We start from the raw sequence: 7,314 nt of genomic DNA, 5'->3' as shown, positions 1-7,314 counted from the left end.
TGTCCCATCAAATCTGACTAGGAAACGGGCGTTCCGCATTTTGAGAGGATTCTCTCGATTCAGATCACAATCATAGCTTCCTTCAAGCCTTAGTACAGTGGTGTTACGAATTCTAACAATCTACTCACGTCAGTGCCATTCAGCACGACAACCAGGACTGATTGTCATGGGTGACATTTGTTTTCACAGCGGTACCCCTTGGTCACCATCTGCGGCACTTTTACGGCACGACAAGCAGGACTGATGGTCATGGGTGACATTTCTTTTCACAGCGGTACCCCTTGGTCACCATCTGCGGCACTTTTACAGCGCAGCGCTTCGTCGACCATAATCTGTGACCCGTTTTGTTGCTCTTCGTGCAAGCCATCCCGAGCAACATAAGGGCAGCCGGCGGCTGGATTTCCTAGTGCTAGTCTTCGTGCTTGCTAAACCCTTGCTTCCCCACCAAGAGCGCCGGATCTCTCACCAATTGAGAACGTATGCAGCATTATGGGAAGAGCCTTCCAGATGGCTCAGCATTGGACAGAATTAGGCACGATATTCCTCAGGAGGACCTCTAAGAACGCTGTAAATCAATGCCAACCCAGGTAAATACTTGCATACGGGGAAAGAGGTGGACCAATGCGTTATCGACTTGCTCTGTTTGAAAAGTTCTTTCTTTTTAATAAATCGAATTTGTCTAAAATTGTAAAAATGTAATTCTCTGTTCATGCACATCTCATCTACCAGTTTCTATCGCATTACGATAATTCATTCGTGTTTTTTATCTTAGAGTGTGTCATTGCAAACCGCTTCGTTCTTCAATACTATTGTAAGCACTATTCAGGAACAGATGACTAATGTTCCGTAGCAGTGTTTATACTTTAACGATATTTATCAAGTGGTTCCGTGTAAATGATTTCTTAGATGACGAAACACTTGTCTTTCAAATGAAAACTACCATAACCTGAAATTCTGTAGTTACATTATTTAGTTGTATGTTTGTCACCGCCACAAATATTATATTTACTTACTGATAAATCATATCACCAAAGTATAAGTGCAACTATCAACCATCGGATGTCACTTTCATTCTATGCGACATATCACTTCAAGCCTCGTGCTCTAATTATAGTTCTTCAACTGCTAAAGACTTAGCAGTCAAAATCTCACATGTTATTACCGTACACACAACAAGTAAGCTGTGAAGCATGTGGTGTGTAAATGAACAAGACAAAAATCTTCGACAGCTGATGTGGGAGCTAATCAGGCATTCCCTGTACTACAGGAGTAAGCACATCTTTCCAAACACAGAAACAGCAAGTAATCCTCTGCATACAGGATCCAGTTAGGAAAGTGTAGGAGCCGCTGACATTGTTAATCTGGTACTCCTGTGGACGGCGTGATATTTGCCAATGAATTCATTATGAGACGGTGCCTCCTGCTCCAACACACTGCCGTGGCTTCTTTATCGGCAGGGACGGCGCACGCAGCACAAAACAGACTCCTCCCTTGGACGCTGGCCCCCTCAGCCTTGGCCCTTAATCCTCTTAGTGCGCACCCGCGGATTTTCTCCTCCGGGACGATCGCCGGTGGGGAAAATCGGCAGATTTAGCGCCTGCGCTCCGCCGTCGCTCTTTGGAGGTCCTCCTCTGGCACAGAACTTCCCTTGTTCGAGGCCGCACGAAAGTAAAGAAGAGCAGCAACTGGCCAACTGAAATGTTGACTTCCGATATACTTTTCAGAATAGAATAATACAATTGAACTCTCAGCCTCTTGGTGAATTTTTATTGCTTGTCTGTAATTAGATCTGATTCTACAGAAATAGAAGACAACGGTTGTGTTACGGCATAACTTTTCTTCTAAAAGCCACGATTTCCATTTTATTTATCACTTGCACGAAATGCTTGGGGAAATGATTTGCATTTTCAGGTACGTTTTATACATGATATACTATCGAACCATGATGTTAATAATGTGTAAGGTGCTGCTGTATACTGTAGTCCATGCTGTAATATACAAACATTATTCGCAGTTTCTAATAGAGTTAGTGGCGAGGTACTTAGACTCTTCTTGTAATACACTTGTACAGAAAGTTGCACACATTAGACATCACATACCATCTTTTGTGCACAGTAGACGATGAAAATACCAAACGTACATAAACGATCAGTTACAAAACTGTATTTACAGGCAACCAACGGTGGTAAAGCTTTGGGCCGTCTACAGAGTATGTATGCATTCTTACTTCTTGATAATATTGGCCATCATTTGCTTACCCACATATATTTCACAATATAATTTATTTCTGTGTGTCTCTATTTATATTTAAGTATACTGTCGAGGCATCCGAATAAATTCACTGATTCACTTTCCAGTTTTTAATTTAATATTTTTGGAAAATCGTGTTACGTTCCAATGGAACAAAACTGCTGAGGTCATCGGTGCCTGGGCTTACACACTACTTAATCTAACTTACTCTGTCTTACGCTAAGGACAACACACATACTCATGCCCGAGGGAGGGCTCGAACCTCCGACGGGGGAGCTGCGCGAACCCTGGTAAGGCGCCCTAAACCATGCAGCTACCAGGCGTGGCTAATATATTTTATCTCCATATTCTTTTGTAATGTAAATTAATGTCTATTTCTTCCATCGTATCCATTTTATGATCTTTATGTAGTCAGTGGAGTAACTATGTTGCCAGTTTGCTCTACCTTTCCAGATCGGTTGCCTGTATTGCTTATGTGTATGGCTTTACAAAATGGAGTCCATGAATGGCTGCAAATGGCCTCCAAGTACCGAACATAACCATTTCCCGTAAACTATCGCGTCAGGTGGACGAGAGGACCCAGTCCATTCCATGTACACACAGCCAGCATATCGTGGAGCCAACACTACCTTGCACAGTGCCTTGTTTACAACTTGGGTCCACAGCTTCATGGGGTTCGGCACACTCGTAACCTATCATCATTTCTTACCAACTGAAATCGGAACGCATCTGACCAGGCCACCGTTTTCCATTCTTCTAGGGTCCAGCCGATATCGTCATGAGCTCAGGAGAGGCACTGCAGGCGATGTTCTGCTCTTAGGAAAAGCATTCGTGTCGATCATTTGTGCCACAGTTCATTAACGTCAAATTTTGCCTCAGTGTCCTAACTGATACGTTCGCCGTACGTCCCACGCCTAGTTCTACGTCCACATAGATACTCCGCAAGCCACCGTACGAGGCATGACAGAGGGTGCCCTGTACCACTTTTAGTCACTTCCTTTCTTCTTTCACTCGCAAATAGAGCGAGGGGAAAACGACATGACATGTGCCTCCGTATGAGGCCTAATTTTCGATTTCGTATCTTCGTGGTCCTTACGCGCAATTTATGTTGGAGGCAGAAGAATAGTTCGGCAGTCAGCTTCAAATGCAGATTCTCTAAATTTTCTGAACAGTGTTTCTCGAAAAGAAAGTCATCTTCCCTCCAGGGATTCCCATTTGTGTCCCAAAGGCTTCTTCGTAACACTTGCGTGTTGTTCGAACGTACCGGTAACAAATTTAGCAGCGCGCCTCTGAACTGCTTCGATGTCTTCCTTCAATCCGACCTGTTCAGGTCCCACACTCGAGAAGTACTCAAGAATAGGTCGCACCAGCGTCCTATATGCAGTTTCCTTTACAGGTGAACTAATCTGTCCTAAAATTCTTGCAATAAATCGAGGTTGACCACTCGACTTCCCTACCACAGTTCTCACATGCTCGTTCCACTTCATATTGCTCTGCAACGTTACGCTCAGATATTTAAACGACTTCAAAGTGTCAAGCAGGACACTGGCCATACTCTATCCAAACATTACAGGTTTGATCTTCCTAAGCATCCGCATAAACGTACGTTTTCCACATTAATTGCTAGCTGCCATTCATCACACCAACTGAAATTTTTGTCTAAGTCGTCTGGTATCTTCCCACAGTCACTCAACTTCGAAAATTTGCCTTAAACCACGGCATCATCAGCAAACAACTGCAGATTGCTGCCCTCCCCTGTTCGCCAAATCATTGTGTAAACAGAAAACAGCGGTCCTGTCACATTTCCTAAATGCAGGCAATGTAAGGGGCCAGTACCGTAGAGTGCTCTTTGTAATATCCAAGTAGAGTTTCGTCCGGACCTGATGATTTATTTGCTTGCTTTCTTTTAGTTGTTTCTCTACGCCAGGTATGATTATTATTATGTCGTCCATACAGGAGTCTGTTCGATGGTCAAATGACGTTATGCTGGTACGATTCTCCTGTGTGAACGATTTCTTGAACGTGAAATACGTTTTGCCACACCACACCACACCACACTGGTCGACAAGGGACTGAATGGAAGCCGTAGACCCGCTTCGAGAGATTACATGCGACCATAATTTCCTTGGTTTCTCTGCCAGATCTATTGCTAAGATGTGACGGCGGTAGTTGTGTGTGGTTCGCGCATAGGACTTCTCACTGACGCACGAATCTCCACTAACCTTCGTTTGTCGTTATTTGTGCGTCCCTTTTTGAGCTGAGAGTGCATCAGCCTTTGTTTTCTGAGCACCCTCCGAATTCCGTTATTAAACCATGGGTAGTTCCCATTTTTGTCCACTTACTAGGCACATAACTTTCCTGGCCACGATTTACAATCTGCGTACACTTCGCCCATAATTCCTCTACTACTATCTTACTAGAACTAACTGATGAAAAATCACTGTCTATGTAAGATGCTAATAACTGATCATCTGCTCTTTCTGGCAGCGACATTCTCCTAGCCTTCTCGACTGATTTATTCACTTCTGTAATCATATTTGCCATACTGACATGATCAGTAATCCCCGTTTCTATAGTGACATTATGGATAAGGTCCAGCCTATTTGTAACTACAAGGTCTAAGATATTTACATTACGTGTGGGCTGCCGAGCCTTATGCTCAAGATAGTTTTCAGAAAACATGTTCAAAATTATTTCGCACGGCAGTCTGTCGGTACCCCAATCCTCTGCCACCCGTACTGAATCCACAGACATCCCAGTCTATACTCGGAATGGTGAAGTCGTCTCCAACTAGTATTGCATGCTCTGGGTATTTGTAGACCGTAGAATTTCTTTTAATGACTCTGAAACTGTCACAGTAGAATAGGGTGGCCGGTAAAATCATCCAACAGTTCACTTGATTTCACCTACACGTATTGTACGCGATTAGATAACTTCACTGTTATACTCAACTTCGATTTCAGTCGAGACAATATTTTTGTCACCTTCAATGATCACTCGCCCTCCTGTAGCCTCTAATCTGTCTTTCTGATACATGATGACTAACTGAAACCGTCAGCTGCCGGCAGGTGTTGCTGACATACCTCGATGTGGACAGCTGAAAATGTGTGCCCCGACCGGGACTCAAACCCGGGATCTCCTGCTTACATGACAGACGCTCTATCCATCTTTTTATTTTCTTAAAAAAAAAAGAAGAGTGTCCAGGTATGTGTAGGTGGAGATCCATCTGAGCCACCTGTGCGCATTCGCACAGACGAAGGTCAGTGGCTGGGTAGCCTTTAACTATATATATATATATATATATATATATATATATATATATATATATATATATATATGAAGACAGTAACTGTTCTCGAAAGCAAGAGATCCTGGGTTCGAATCCCGGTCGGGGCACACATATTCAGCCGTCCACATCGAGGTATGTCAACAACACCTGTCGGTAGCTGAGGGTTTCAGTTAGTCATCATTTATTCCAGGGAAAAGCTGCACGATCAACAACAATAATCTGTATATATATATATATATAGTTAAAGGCTACCCAGCCATAGACCTTCGTCTGTGCGAATGCGCACAGGTTGCCCAAATTCTTAACGGGAACCGCCAAAGCGTGCGCGAGTTATGAGTGAATGGGCAAATGTCTATAAGGTACATTACATTTGTAGAATTGTGAACAGTTGGAAATGTAAGTCTCACGGGAAGCGTGCAAGGGATAAGTCCCTGCAGTCGTGCAATTCATCTGTGTCCTCGGTGGCTCAGATGGACAGAGCGTCTGCTATGTAAGCAGGAGATCCCGGGTTCTAGTCCCGGTCGGGGCACACATTTTCAACTGTCTGCAACGAGGTATGTCAACAACACCTGTCGACAGCTTAGGGTTCCAGTTAGTCATCATTTATTCCAGGGAAAAGCTGCACGGTCAACAACAGTAATCTGTTCTTTCGAGAACAGTTACTGTCTTCATATATATATATAGTTAAAGGCCACCCAGCCATTGACTTTCGTCTGTGCGAATGCGCACAGATTGCCCAAACTCTTACGGGAATCGCCAAAGCGTGCGCGAGTAGTGAGTGAATGGGCAAATGTCTATAAGGTACATTACATTTGTAGAATTGTGAACAGTTGGGAATGTAAGTCTCACGGGAGGCGTGCAAGGGATAAGTCCCTGCAGTCGCGCTATTCATCTGTGTCCTCGGTGGCTCAGATGGATAGAGTGTCTGCCATGTAAGCAGAAGATTCCGGGTTCGAGTCCCGGTCGGGGCACACATTTTCAGCTGTCCACATCAACGTATGTCAACAACACCTGTCGGCAGCTGATGGTTTCAGTTAGTCATCATTTAATACAGGGTAAAGCTGCACGGTCAACAACAGTAATCTGTTCTTTCGAGAACAGTTACTGTCTTCATATATATTTCTGATACATGTTCCACAACTCGCTAAATACCTCAGACCTTTCCACTTCGGGTTTCACCCAGCTCTTGGACCCAAGAATAATTTGAGCGCGAGAACTTTCCTGGAGGTCAGTGAATGACGAACACTTCGACAGTTTAGTGATAAAATTATGACAGTCGAAATGTTATTCCGCCTAGTCTAAAAGAACCACAGCTTTTCATGTCTGTTAGTACTGACGACTCTATGCAAAAGTCGCTGATCTTGGTCGTTAAGCGAAGGCCGTCAGCCACTGCGCTGTCCGTATGAGAGGTAATGCCTGATATTTGGTATTTCTGGTATATTCTCGACACTCTGGATCTCTGAATATTAATTTCCTAACGATTTCCGAAATGGAGTGTGCCACGCGTCTATCGACAACAACAGCACCGCATTCAGTGTCTATTAATTCCGGTCGTGCGCCCATAACCTCGTCGGAAACATTTTCACGTGAATCACCTGAATACAAATGACAATTCTACCAGTGCACTGCCCTTTTACACCTTGTGTACGTGATACTACCGCCGTCTGTATATGTGCATATCGCTGTCCCGTGGTTCTTATCACCTTATTGTAGTAAGTGATGATTCACGTAATTTAAGATGTAAGATGTGTACATACTGTATGGATAGCCCGTGC

General features: G+C 43.9%; 1 non-coding gene across 1 annotated transcript; it reads left to right on the top strand.

Moving 5' to 3' along the window:
* Positions 1-6,436: 6,436 nt before the first annotated feature.
* Positions 6,437-6,510, top strand: Trnat-ugu. Its single transcript has one exon. It is a non-coding gene; the product is annotated as a tRNA-Thr (tRNA).
* The last annotated feature ends 804 nt before the right edge of the window (positions 6,511-7,314 follow it).

This window comes from Schistocerca piceifrons, chromosome 7 (assembly GCF_021461385.2).
Source record: "Schistocerca piceifrons isolate TAMUIC-IGC-003096 chromosome 7, iqSchPice1.1, whole genome shotgun sequence".
NCBI lineage: Eukaryota > Metazoa > Arthropoda > Insecta > Orthoptera > Acrididae > Schistocerca > Schistocerca piceifrons.
The sequence above is the reverse complement of the archived record's forward strand: the minus strand, read 5'-3'. Positions and strand labels throughout refer to the sequence as shown.